The sequence below is a fragment of the Salvia splendens genome, chromosome 8 (genome assembly GCF_004379255.2).
Source record: "Salvia splendens isolate huo1 chromosome 8, SspV2, whole genome shotgun sequence".
Lineage (NCBI taxonomy): Eukaryota > Viridiplantae > Streptophyta > Magnoliopsida > Lamiales > Lamiaceae > Salvia > Salvia splendens.
The window spans coordinates 25,777,194-25,792,359 of NC_056039.1; positions in this window are offsets into that span (position 1 = coordinate 25,777,194).

The window sequence follows — 15,166 nt, forward strand, 5'->3', positions numbered from 1 at the left end:
ATGCGCTGCTGTGTAAATTATTTCGGTCTTCATTACAAACCCATTTTACTTCATTGTATTATGTTTATTACTTCATTCGGTACGTAATACCTTGAAACTACAACATGTTTTTACTTGCTTCCAGTAGGTTTTGAAATGATTCAACACATGCTTCATTCGAATTCATTAACCTTGGTTTTTACTTTATTCACTTTAAAAAAATGCAATTTGTTCCACTGAATTTATTACTTCATTCAGAAACGTTATTACTTCATTGCATAAGGTTTTTACTTCATTCCAGTAGGACTTCAAATGCTTCTACACATACTTCATTCAAATAGTTTATTACATCATTCCATGTGTTTATTACACCATTAAATTAGGCTATCATTCCATTTTGTTGTCAGAGCCGTAGCGATGGTAATAGACATTGTATAGAGAAAGAACGGTACGCAGCGGCAAAAACCGCCTTTACGTACTAGAATGAAGTAATAATCCTATTGGAATGAAGTAAAAATCTACTGGAATGAAGTAATATATTCTGGAACGAAGTTAAATCTTCGTAATATATTTGTATGACTTTTTTGTATGAATTAAAATTGGCTCGTGATGAAGGTGAAAATAATTTATAAATTTGCGCATCTCATCCATTAAAAAACTAGATCTAAAAACCCTAATTTGGTATGGTTCTGCGGTTCAGCAATAAGGAGTGAGTTTGCATATAATGAGACTCTTCGGTGCTAATCTATAAGTAGTTGTCATGATTCAGACGTCACTTGAATGCCAATAGTAATAACCGGTGAAATACATAGAAAATTCACCAAGAATAATATACTATTCCCTTCATCACATAATAAACGTCACATTTTGGCATTTTAGTCCATTCCACAATAAAAATCACATTTCACTTTTACCATAAATGATAAGTAAGTCTTGTAAGTTTTATGTCTCACATATATGACATGTGATGGATTAATATAATACATTAACTTGGTATAAGACACATTTTTCCCTAATTAATTAGCTATCAATTCAATATATTGATTTAAGTAGGACGTTTCCTAATTAGTCATTAAGTTTGACTAAATATATGTTCCTATACTAATAAGGAAAATGGAGAATATATTAACATAATTATAAGTATATGTATGCGTTTGATTATACTCATTAAGTGAAAGGAAGAGTAATTTATTCCTCTGATTATTAAGGGAAGAAATGGACGCATATATATAATTATGGTTTGATATATTATTGGCTAACAAAATCAAATCAAATTATTATGTTCAATTATTTAATATGATTTTGGTATTATTTGGTAAAAAAGAAATGTCCTAATTAAATAACCACTTTGATGGAAAGGGCTTTAAGAGCATCAACATTTGTGCTCTTGCCAAAGAGCACGGATGTGGGCCCAGACCCATATTTATTACTTTTTTACTCTCTGTTCTTCCCCAAGAGCACAACACCCACATTCATGCTCTTCCGCAAGGACGTGCACAAGGGTCCCACCATTCCATTATTTAATTTAAATACTTCAATTACTAAAAACATTTCCACAATATTAAAATGCATTAAAAATATCCGATACAATTACAAATTACTAAAAAAATTAAAATTACATAATTAAAATCCCAAAAATTAAAAATTACATAATTAAAATCCTAAAAATAAAAAATTACATAATTAAATTCATAATATTAAAAAAAACACACTACTCGTGGCCGAATTTCGCCCAAATGTGTTTGATTAGGTCTTCTTGTAGCTCAGTGTGGGTTCTGGTATCGCACATTGCGTGTCTTGTTTCGATCCTCTCGCCCACCGTCGTATGCACACCTTGGCGTGGGGAGACCTCGCGGTTGAGCTTCCGGCTTCATCTTCGTCGTAAAAGTTAGCCGCCCTCGGTCCTTCGTCAGCTATAATCATGTTGTGCAAGATAATACACGTGTACATGATGTCGGCGATATTCTTAACGTACCATAGCCGAGACGGGGCCTTCACAATGTTTAATTGGGCTTGAAGGACCCCAAAAGCTCTTTCGACGTCTTTCCGAGCCGACTCTTGACGCTACGCAAAAAGAACCCGTTTCGGGTCTTGCGGATTGCTGAACGTCTTCACGAAAGTAGACCACCTTGGGTAGATATCATCGGCGAGATAGTAACCCATGTGATATGAATTTCCATTGACGGTGAAGTCGATCGCCGGTGCTACACCATTCAAAACATCATTGAAGAGTGGTGAAGAATAGAGCACGTTCAAGTCATTGTTGGATCCGGTAACACCGAAATATGCATGCCAAATCCATAGGCGATAGTCGGCAACTGCTTCAAGGATAAGCGTTGGGCCCTCCGCCTTTGTGGCCGCTTAAGTATTGCCCCATCCAAGCAGTCGGACAATTCTTCCACTTCCAATGCATGCAGTCAATGTTGCCAAGCATACCGGGAAAACCGTGGACTTTTTCGTGAAGATGAAGCAGCCGTTGACAATCTTCGGTGGTGGGTGCCCGAAGGAATTCCTCACCAAAAGCAGAATGAATGCCGTCGCAGAATTTTTTGAGGCATAGGATTCCAGTTGACTCACCCACATGCAAATACTGGTCGAAGAGGTCAGCCGTTTCCCAGTAGCAAGTTGTCGGATGGCACAAGTACACTTCTGCAATGCCGAGAGACTTTGCCTACCAGTTGCGTCTCTACTTGATTGAAAGTATTCAACACGGGCAGACAATGTGTTGACAATACGCATAAACAACCGTTTTGACATGCGAAAACGGCGCCAGAAGTAATCTTCAGGAAACTGCGGCTGGTCGGAAAAATAGTCGGCAATGAGCCTTTCGTTGGGTCTCTCCCGGTCACGAGGGATGTAGCGGCGAATTGATCTAGTTGGTCGAGGAGGAGGGGCGGCGGTGGTGGCGGCGACATAGGCTTCATAGGCGGCACGATATTGTTCATAGTATTCTTATTATTCACGCTCCGCTTCAGCCATGATATCGGTGAAATCCATTTTTAGAGAGTGCTTGAGTGAGAGAGGAAGATGTAGATGAGTTGTATGAAAAATGATGAATGAGAGATAAATTTGATGTGAAAAATGGATGATGAATGTGTGTATTTATAGATGATTTTGGGGTTTTAAAAAATCAAAAAAATAAAAAAAAAATCCAAAAAACGATAAAAAAATGGCTATATTTTTGAGAATTTGATTTTTTTTTAATTTTTGGTATTATTTTTGATATTATTTTTAATTTTTTTTAAAAAATAATTCCAACGGAAAATCCGTTGGCGAATAGAAATGCGCCATGTCACCTGCTCAGCGGCATGGACGAGCTCGATGCATCGAGCAGCGCCGTGCCAGCAGCGAGCAGGGAGGTGCCGCGCTAGCGGCACGGATGCCGTCCGTCCCAGCGAGCACCGCTCCGGATGCTCTAATGTTTTATAATTAGGGTTTGTCCTCTCTCTGCCTATAATTACACGTGTGGTGATCCCATCAAATCACACACATTACAGAGAACACATAAACGAGGGAAAGAGATAAACAAATCCTTAGAGTGGGACTTGCGCTAATACGCTGGAAAAGGTTCAAGGAATTCGTCTCCTCCTTCCTCAATCGCTTCCGCTACGGATCGCCAAGGTATATTTTGATCATATTATGTTTATGGTTTTACGTGAAATACATGTTGTTCGAAGATCTTGCTTTATTTATATTCAATTATGTATTCTTGAATATATGATGATAAATAATATCCAACATGTGGTATCAGAGCATGGTCGAGAACTCATGTATTTTCGTGATTGAAAACCATACTTTTTGAATTTATTTTTTAATAAATTACTGTGAATGAATCGACTGTTTTTAAAACATGTTTCAAGCATATTATGACTTCAATTTTGATGAATCGTGAACGCGTGCAGTTGGGATAATTAGTGGATTGAATTAATTTAAGTTGGTTTTGAATATGGTGAATTCACGTGAGTTCGTATATAATATAGCTTGTTGGTGGTAATGCTGGAAATACAAGAGATACATAAAACCGGGGGTAATACAACCCAAGAAGGAAGAACTGAAAAACTGAAAAATAAAATGAAATCGAAACAGTAAATCAAACTTAGCCGAGTCGAGGAAAGCTCTCTTTCCGCAAGACGAGATACGCCCCGGTAGTGCTCTCGGTTTGGCGTGTCATCCCCAAACTGGAAGAGGAGAGGGCAGAGCTTCGAGAAGAAAGACTATGCAGAGAGAGTATGATGCTTGTGTATATGTTCTGATCGTATTTGATGCAAGGAATGACTAGCCTATTTATAGGCCTAGTCCACTGCAGGGGTTATCTCAGCCTTGATGGCAATCATCATGGCTCATCATGGCATGGCTGTAACCGCCAGCCGTTACGAATTTGAAAGCAGGAGTGGTCGACGTTGAACCTGGACGCTGTACACGCCCAGTTCATCCGTCGCGTGTGGACTTCACTACGTGGCTTGATCAAGTTGCTGTCAACCCAGCTGATCAAGCCGCTGCATGCCGAGTTGATCAAGTTGTCGATCAAGTCGCAGCGTGCCAAGTTGTTCAATCTTCTGCATATGCAGGTTGACCAAGCGTTGGTCCAAAACATTAAGCTTGGGTCCAAGGACAAGCCCAAGCACCAAGCCCAAAGACCACCCAAAGACCAATTGCCAAGATCCAAGTCCAAGGGCAAGGGCGCGTGTGGGCTCTCAACCCATCTTAGTCCACTATAATATTAAGTGTAGTAAGTCACTTAATAAATACACATTTAAAGATGTGTCTCACCTCCTATGTGGGATAATTAACACTAGTTAATTACTCCATAGGCTTTCATTCCATAGCTTTATCAAAGCTACAATGTGACCAACTTTAACCCAACATTTCTCACTCACCGGGAATCGGATTTGAGAAAGTGAGTATACTACGGTCATCTACGCGGAACGTAGATCAACGCTATATCATTTAATTTCCTCGAATTAAATGTCTCGTCATATTTATTACCGGTCAAATTTCGTTGACCGGACATCTTAAATACTCTTAAATTCAAGATTCCATTATAGTCGTCGTTCTTTTGCTTAAGAAGTTGATGAATTGATTGCGTATGAATATGGAATATTTCATTCTATTATCATTGTATGTGTATAGAATGAAACTAATTGATATTTTATTGAGATTTGATTTTGAGTATGTTATATTTTTATAAATCGAAATCTTGTTTTGATTATGGATATTTTTAATTGATGAATTATCAATTCATATTTGTATGCTCACTGAGAATTAGTGGTTTCCATGTTTGAAATATATTGTTTCCAAATTGATTCTATCTATGTATATGGAATAGATTTGGGTATATTGATTGTGTATATAATGTGTGAAAATTGAGTTTGAATAAATGTATTGGTGAATTGAGATTTCAATTAAATGTTTGATGATTATGAATCTACTAAGAAGGTGGAATGGATGATTACATAATTCAGTTCATGTTTTTATACGTATGTTTATTTTGCTATTACCAAAGTGAGGCAAAATAAATCACTATAAGTTTTTTATTATATTAATGTTTATTTTACAGTCACCAAAGTGAGGTAAAATAATAAGGGTTTATAGTCAAATTAAGTGAAAATCTGCTTAAATAATTAATCACTATACTCTTGATTATATTATGTTTATTTTGCAATCACCAAAGTGAGGTAAAATAAGAATAGTTTATAATCAAGTTAATATGGAAATCTGTATATGTAATTAATCATCACGTTTGTTATGACTATGAAGTATATTCATTATCTACACAATTCGTTTGTCATAAAATGTCTAGATTCCCAAAGGAAATAGTCTTTTGCGACATAGTGAACACTAATGGAGTTAATAATATAACTTGGTGCCGATTACCCAAAGGTAACGCCAATTTATTATTACTCAATTATCAAACTAAGATGGGAATATTAAAAACATGATGTTTATTATGTATGAAGACTACCCAAAGGAGTTTTCATAGTTACTTATGATATGGATTTTCAAATTAATGTTCGTGTTATTATTCAAAGCTTTTACATGTGAGCATTCATCTTTTAATTGCTCCTATAATGTAAAACATATTTTTTCTACTAGTATGTTTACCTCAAACGGTCCCAACTTAATGTAACTAACTTCTTTGAATGGAAAGAGAAACTTGAGTTCACGTAATGGACTTAGACCTAACACTGTTGAATGATAAGCCAATCGATTTTTCTGATGAAAGTAGTTTGGCTGATTTCCCATAATGCTTGGGAAAAATCTAACAGGACTAAGTTTACAGTTCATTAGAATATTCATTGCAGATAAAGTCTCTGAACGACTGATATTGCAAAAGAATGTTTTGCAGAATATTGAGGATCGCTTCACAACTGCATATAACTCTCTTGCAGAAAAACTTATGAAGGATCTCATAAGCATGCAAAATGATGACTATGTATGAGCATGTGATGGACATAAATAACATGTCTTCTAAGCTGGAAAAGTTAGGATTACAGGTGGATAAGGATTTCCTTGCCCAATTCATCCTAACTTCCTTACCTCCTCAATATGGACCATTCCAAATTGATTCACTATAAAAGATAAGTGGACTCTTAATGAAATGGGAAACGTGTTGGTCTAGGAGGAGCAAAAGCTGCAGGAACATGGATTGGGTGCATCTCATGCTCATATTGCAACCTTAGGAGCATCAAAGGATAATATTCATTCGAATTTATCATTCTTATGGCATAAAGGAACTCGATCATATTTCCAGTGAAAGAATTAAGAGGCTTATAAAGGATAATATTCATTCGAATTTAAACTTTACAAGCTTTACCGTTTGTTTGGATTGTATTAAAGGTAAACAAACAAAACACAATAAGAAAAATGCCACAAAAAGCACTGAGCTCCTTCAAATTATACATACAAATATTTGTGGACCTTTTGATGTCCCGATTTTTGGTGGAGAAAAATATTTTATCACATTTATTGACGATTTTTCGCGTTATTAATTTATTTATTGCAAGAAAAATCTGAGACAACAGAAATAGTTGAACATTTTATGACTGAGGTTGAAAGACAATTAAATAGAATGGTGAAAATTATTCGATCTGATAGAGGTGGTGAATTTTATGGTCGCGCCACTAAAATAAGTCAATTACATAAACCTTTTGCCAAATACTTAGAAAAGCATGGCATTTGTGTTTAATACACTATGCCAAGTACGCCTCAGCAGAATGATGTTGTTGAGAGACGAAACCGAACTGTCATGGAAATGGTTAGAAGTATGATAATTCTACCTTACCCATGTCCTTGTGAATTTATGCTCTTATAACTGCTATTTATGTATTAAAACGGGTTTCTAGTAAGGTTTTACCAAAGACTCCCTTATGAACTTTGGACAGGTAGAAAACCCAGTTTGCAGCACCTTCATGTTTGGGGCTATCCAGCGGAAACTAGAGTATACTTTTTGCAAGAAAAGAAATTGAATGTTAGACAGTTAGTGGTTACTTTATGAGTTATTAGAAAAATCCAAAGGGTATAGGTTTTATTGTCCTAATGATAGCATGAGAATTGTGGACATGGAAGTATATGATTCTTTGAGAATGGTGAGATCAGTGGGAGTTCTAACACTCGTAATGCGATCATTAATGAAATAAGGGCATAACCTTCTTCCCTCATTTCCTCAAGAATTAAGTGTGCCAAATATTGTTGAATAGTCTAACAATATTTGAATGAACGACCACTTAATGATGATGCCAAAGTCATTGAACATAGGTGTGGAAGAAACACCTACAAAAGTGGCCATTAAGGCGTTTTCAACAAAAACGAAGGTTGGCCATTTCTAATGACTATGTGATATATCTCCAAGAATCTAAATGCGATATATGTATACATAACGATCCAGATTCATTTTCATTAGCCATTAAGTGTAATAATTCTAATAAATGGGTTGATGCCATGATAGAAGAGTTGAAATCTATGGATTATGATGAAGTCTGGGACCTTGTCGCATTGCCTGATGGACACAAGTGCATTGAGTGTAAATGGGTCTTCAAGACCAAATTTGACATGAACGGTTTAATAAAACGATTTAAAGCCAGACTTGTTGCCAAAGGTTACACTCATAAAGATGGTGTTGATTATGAAGAGACCTTCACTCCTATATCACATAAAGACTCACTTATAATTATTTTGGCACTTGTAGCCCATTTTGACTTGGAACTATATCAAATGGATGTGAAAACTGCTTTTCTGAATGGTGATTTGTAGAAGAAGTCTACATGAAACAACCTGAAGGCTTCATTAAGAAATATGATGAAAATTTAGTCTGCAAACTTAAGAAATCAATTTATGGACTGAAACATGCTTCTTGACAATGGTATTTTAAATTCCATGATACTATTACTGCTTTTGGTTTTAAAGAAAACATTGTTTGATCACTGCATATACCTCAAGGTTAGTGGGAGTAAGTTCATATTTTTGGTTATGTATGTTGATCATATGTTGCTTGCTAGTGGTGACATTGGATTACTACATGACACTAAATTTATCTCTCTAAAATTCCAACATATGAGATATGTGTGAGACATCCTACGTCATAGGGATAGAAATATCTCGTAATCAATCACGTGGACTTTTGGATTGTCTCAGAAAAGCTACATAGATCGAATTTTAGAGAGATCTGGGATGAGTGCATGTTCTTCAAGTGTTGTTCCAATTCACAAAGGTGACAAATTCAGTTTGAATCAATGTCCAAAAACTGAATTAGAACGTAACGAGATGATAAATATTTTTATGCATCTATCGTGAGAAGTTTGATGTATGCTCAAGTCTATGCTAGACCAGGCATAAGCTTTACGCTCGAAATGCAAGGTCATTACCAAAGTAACCCTGACATTGAACACTGAAGAGCTGCAAAGATGAAAATGAGATACTTAAAGGGACAAAAGATTTTATGCTCACATTTAGGAAATCTGATCAATTAGAAGTGATTGGAAATTCCAATTAAGATTATGCTTGATGTGTTGACTTTAGAAAATCAACTTTTGGTTACATTTTTCTTATGGCTAGAGAAGTCATATCATGGAAAAGTGTAAAGCAAAATTCTAATTCAACGTTACCATTAAGGCTGAATTTATGGCTTGCTTTGAAGCATTAATGATTGCAAAATTTTATTTTAGGCCTTGGTATTGTCTCCTCAATATCCAAGCCTTTGAAATTGTATTGTGATAATAGTTCAATCGTATCTTTCTCTAAAAATGACAAGTATTCAAATGAGCTAAACACATGGAATTAAAGTTTCTTGTCATGAAAGATGAAGTTCAGGAACAAAGAATATCTATAGAATATATAAGCACACAACTTATGGTTGTTGATCCATTAACTAAGGCGTTACCGCCTAAGACATTTATGGAATATGTTAACAGAATGGGTCTTGGGTATGGAAACGTCTAATCTTTATGTTTCCTTGTTGGTTCAGACACTTAAGTTATAGATATTTTGAATTCAATAAAGTTGTTTCTACTTTTCATTCATAAACTTATTATTGATATGCATATATACGTTTTTAGTATTAATGCAGGAGGTCTTGAAATAATAAAATTATGGGCGTTGTGTCACTTATAGATTATTTTAGTGTGGTTATTGGTGATGTGGTGCATGGAATGAACTGTATCAACTGAATGATATACACCCGCTATGACTCACATCAGTAGTCTCACTAATATAATACTTATGTTTACCAATGATGAAAGTATTTGTAAAGTCCAATATTATGCGCGCCTTATGTTTATTATGTCTATTTTACTGTGGCTCTGTCACGTGTGACAAGTGGGAGAATCGAAAACTTTGTGCCCCACATGTTCGCCTAGTGGGAGAATGTAAGTTTTATGTCTCACATATGTGACATGTGATAGAATCATAAATAGAATTGGAGTTTTAATACTCCCTCCATCCCGCTTTAGCAGTCCCGGTTGATCAATTTCGGGCGTCCCGCTTTAGGAGTCCCGGTTGGACTTGGTACATAAAAAATGATTTTATTCCAATTTTAAAATCAATTAAACACCTAAATATAAAAGCCAATTAAAAAAAACTTTCACATTCCCCTCATTTCCACCCCTCATTTCTCTCTCTCTCTCACTCTCTGTTTACTCCCCCCGTCCCTGCGAACCCTAGATCTTGGTATCAAGATCCGCCGCCATCCTGAACCCTATGTTTACTCCTCCCTCTCTCGTGCTTAAATGGGAACCCTAAACCCACAATCTCCAAAGACACTACCTTCTCCACCACCATCTCCGCCGCCAATACCACCATCTCCGTCGGTCTATTGGTCATTCGACCAAAGCTATGGGTTAATTGAGAGTGAGATCGCCACTCATGACTCCCCTATTCCAATCTTTCTGATGTTTTGTGTTTAAACCACCCCCATTTTTTTGAGTTTGGAGATTTATACACTATCTGGTGATTGTTCTGCCTTGGTGGTGTTTTTGGTTTGGTGGTGTGGTCGTGTTGTGGATTGGTGGTGTTGTGAATTGGTGTTGTGGCTTGTTGGTGTTGTGGGTTGCTAGTGTGTTTGACTTGGTTCCTGCTTACCTGCTGCTTCATTACATTTTGCTTCAACAGGGAATTTTCCCAAAATGTATTCCCTCCTTTTTTGTTAATGAAAATTTTGAAGTTGGATTTGAATTTAATCCTCTTTGTTTGTCCAGTCCACAGGGTTCTCGAATTTTGGTGTGTTTACAGAAATTAAAAAGTCATTAATGTTAATATTGCTAAATTAAAAAAGAAAAAAAAATTAATCTAATGAATGATAGTAACAACCAAAAATAAGCATTAAAAAAGTGTTTAAATGTAAAATTGTTAAAAAGTGAGTCTCAACATCAACTATAATATTTATTTATTACACACTCAAATTCTTCTTAAAACATGTGCCCAATTCAACCCGGACTGCTAAAGCGGGATGGAGGGAGTATAATACATTAACTTGGTATAAGACATATTTTTCCCTAATTAATTAGCTATCAATTGAATATATTGATTTAAGTAGGACGTTTCCTAATTAGTCATTAAGTTTGACTACATATATGTTCCTATACTAATAAGGAAAATGGAGAATATATTAACATAATAAGTATATGTATGCGTTTGATTTATACTCATTAAGTGAAAGGAATAGTAATTTATTCCTATGATTATTAAGGGAAGAAATGGACGCATATATATAATTATGGTTTGATATATTATTGGCTAATAAAATCAAATCAAATTATTATGCTCAATTATTTAATATGATTTTGGTATTACTTGGTCAAAAAAAAGTCCTAATTAAATAGCCAGTTTGATAGAAAGGGCTTTAATGTTTTATAATTAGGGTTTGTCCTCCCTCTGCCTATAAATACAAGTGTGGTGATCCCATCATCATATCACACACATTACAGAGAACACATAAACGAGGGCAAGAGAGAGAAACAAATAATTAGTTGGACTTGCGCTACTACGCTGGAAAAGGTTCAAGGAATTCGTCTCCTCCTTCCTCAATCGCTTCCGCTACGGATCGCCAAGGTATATTTCGATCCTATTATGTTTATGGTTTTACGTGAAATACATGTTGTTCGAAGATCTTGCTTTATTTATATTCAATTATGTATTCTTGAATATACGATGATAAATAATGCCCAATAAGTCTCACATTCCACTAAATCACTTCACTCACATTTTATTATAAAATTAGTATAAAAAAGTGAACTACATATTTCACTAACTTTACCAACCTATAATTTTTTACATTTCTTAAAATCCGTGTCTACAACAAATGGGACTCCTATTATGGGATGTAGGGAGTGCTATAAAACTTTAGCATGTTAATTTATGAAATACTTAGGGCATCATTAACCCCGTCCCCATTTCCGGCCCCAAGTCCCTTCCACGTCATCATTCCTCTACAGTTGCGGCCCAGGCCCCAACTGCTGTAACCCTGCAGGTTGCGGCCCGGGCCGCAACTAATAAATGACACTATTAATAACTCCAACCTATTTAACTCGTAAACGCAATTCGTTGAACAATTGAAACCGGGAAAATGCATTGTTCATTAGAAATTAACATTACATTACTAGACGAAGCAAATTTGAAATACAAGAAACCCCGGGCCACGACTACTACTTCTTCATTTGGGCGCGAAGGTAGGCGATCATCTCACGGTGCAACTCGATCTCCTCGTCCGACATCTTCGATGTATCCCTCGATGTCAACTCCGTCAGCTGGCTCATCCGCCATGTAATATTCATCTCCGACAAAGTGTCGGCCATCTTATCCAGAGACGGATTGGTCGGCGGTGGCACCATAGCGGAGTTGCTCGCAGCTGCCTTCCCCTTTGCTTTCCTCTTGGCCGCCTTTGTTCCTATCGGGCGGCTCTGAATGCTAGGAGAGGAGCAGAAGACATCGTCGTCCGTCACGTTGAGGTCGATCGCCGGACCTCCTTCGCTCGAAGAGTAGTTTTCGGAGGCGGAAACTTTGGTTCTCTTCGCCGCACCTGTTGCCGCCGGCTCGGCACCGCTGGTGTACTTCGGGCTCTTCTCGACGAGCTTCCAAACTTCGAAGTACTTGAAGGTCTTCTTCCCGTCAGTGAAGAACGCATCCTTCGCCTTCTCGACGAGGTCCGCCTCTCTGGGCCCGCTCGGCCACATACGGACTACGTTGGCCCACTTTCCGTTCCACTTGCTCATATCCGCCTGGACCCGGCCCCAATGCTTGCACAGCTTCACGTAGCTACGCTCGATCGACCCTTCCGGACGGCCAGCGTTATATTTCTGCGCAATCCGCTCCCAAAAAGCCTTGCCGGTCTGCTGGTTGCCGATGATAGGATCCTCAGCGACATCGATGTAGTTCCTCGCAAGCCACAATGTCTCGTGCGGAGTGTACTTCTTCGGCCCATCCTCCTCCCTGACCTTCTCCTTTCCCCGCTCTTGAGCGGGCTCCATCTCACTGAGCTCGAACTCTTCGGTGTTGACCGACAATGTGATGTCGACGTTGCTACCGACACCCGGACTAGGTTGTGTCTGCTATGGTTGCGACGACGGTATGTACCAATTGTTCGAGTTAACGAACTCCTCCATCTCACGTTGATCGCCGTTGAACCAATCCATTGGCGCCGAAACAAAGGGTATAATAGAGTATTGAAATGGAACGCGGGATTGAAATGGATGGAACGCAAGCTCGTATTTATAGACATCGAATTAAAAAAAAATTTGGATTTGCGGCCCGGCCCGAAGAGCGTGTAACGCTGGGCCGGGACGCGGGACATGCGGCCCGTCACCGTGCAACCCCGTCCCGGGCCGGGACGCGGGACGCTCCCCATGCCGGGAACGCGGCCCCGGGACGGGCCTGAGCCGTGCCGCCCTTCCGTGTAATGCATGGGACGGGCCGGGACTCACGATTTGCGGCCCGGCCCATGGCGTTACAGATGCTCTTAAATCTTAATAAAACTTTTGCATGTTAATTTATGAAATTAATACTAAAATCTGACAAAATTACAAATAGACAAACTATATCGTAAATACTACTCCTTCCATCAAGAATAAGATGACATATTTCTTAGTTGGTGCGGGATTTTTGGAGTTATTGGTTAATGCGGTTCATTGGAAAGAGAAAGAGTAAGTGTAAGTGGTTGGGTGTATTAATTGAAGAGAGAAAGTTACCAAAAATACAAATGTATCGTTTTAGTTAGGACAAACCAAGTGTATCATCTTAGTTAGAATGGAAGGAGTAGTACAAAATATCTAAGAAGGCTCAAAAAATTAAAATATACATCTTGAATCTTGATTGCAAATCTTTTCATATCGACTAAAATTTACAATTCCTACCACTTTATTAATGGATCAAAATCAACGTCTTCTAACTAATTATCCTTACTTGAAATTTAACTATTGTTTGGACAATAATCTTTTTTTTTTAATTCTCATTTTCAAATGAATTCATGATTTAAAAAAATTTCAAAACAAAATATCTCATGACATTATCTACTTTATTATTGAACCACTAACATGGCAAATACAATTACAATAACTCCGTATATACACACACTACACTCACAAATACATACACTATAGGCAATGCGTGTAAGAGTGTGCTGGTGTGCAACATGTGTGCAATGTATGTGAATGTGTGTGCAAATGTGCATGTGCAATGTGTGTGCAAATGAGTGTGTGCAGTGTTTGTGTGTGTAATTTAATAAATATTTGAAATTTCACTACTTTTAATACGTAATTCAAATGTGGAGGATTATAACTATATCCTCGTAAGAGCCTCCAAAACATAATCACCTAAAATAAAAATATGAAAATCAGTAGAAGCAGCATAATGTCAAGTGTTCACTAGTGAAGTTAGATGCAAAACCAAAAGAGAGTAAGGAGCATAGCACCTACTAGGAATTGGGGTCCATAAATTGATTGAAATTGAAAGTAAAGAGAGAAGAAACTATTACTAGTACCTTTTGTGATGGTTTCCTGGCTTGGGTGCCTTTCTACGGGATGACTTGGGTTGCGAAGACTTGACTTCCTCTGTGGGCGGTGATGGCTTGTTTCCCTTCACATCATCAACAGCGCTCTTCAGTGCATGAAGCAGCATTTTCTTCACCTGTCCAAAGAAATGCCATTGCCAGAATGAAGATTTATATTTAAGTTGAACGAATAAAAGAGTAGCTTTTTATCAATAATATGAAACCCAATTAGCATACGATGAAAAACAACTAAGATGCCGAGTGGATGTAAGTGCATTACAATTTTAGTTTGCGTGCAGTGATAACGGGATATTCCGACACAGGAAGCTAGCACATATTTCCAGAAGTGAAAGAAAATTCAAACCTCAAGCTTGTCTTCCTTAGCCCTGTGATTCAAGGGACTCTTCTGCCAGTTTGAAGCATGAGCTTATGTTTTAAAGTAGGGTTTATGGTTTCTAATATCATAAACTTTGGTAGAAATGTGATGAGATATTTTTTGGTTAACTTTGATGTTGGTAGTAAAAATTACCCCCTCGGTTAAATGTTAATTAAGTAATTTTTCTATTTTGGAAAGTTCTAATAAAATTGAATCATTCTATTTTTGGCAAAAAGTAATCATCTCCCTTACTTTATTCTCTCTTCACCTTTCTTACTTTATTCTCTCTTACATTATTCACCATCCACTTAATACACTATTCGCTAGCATAAACTCTA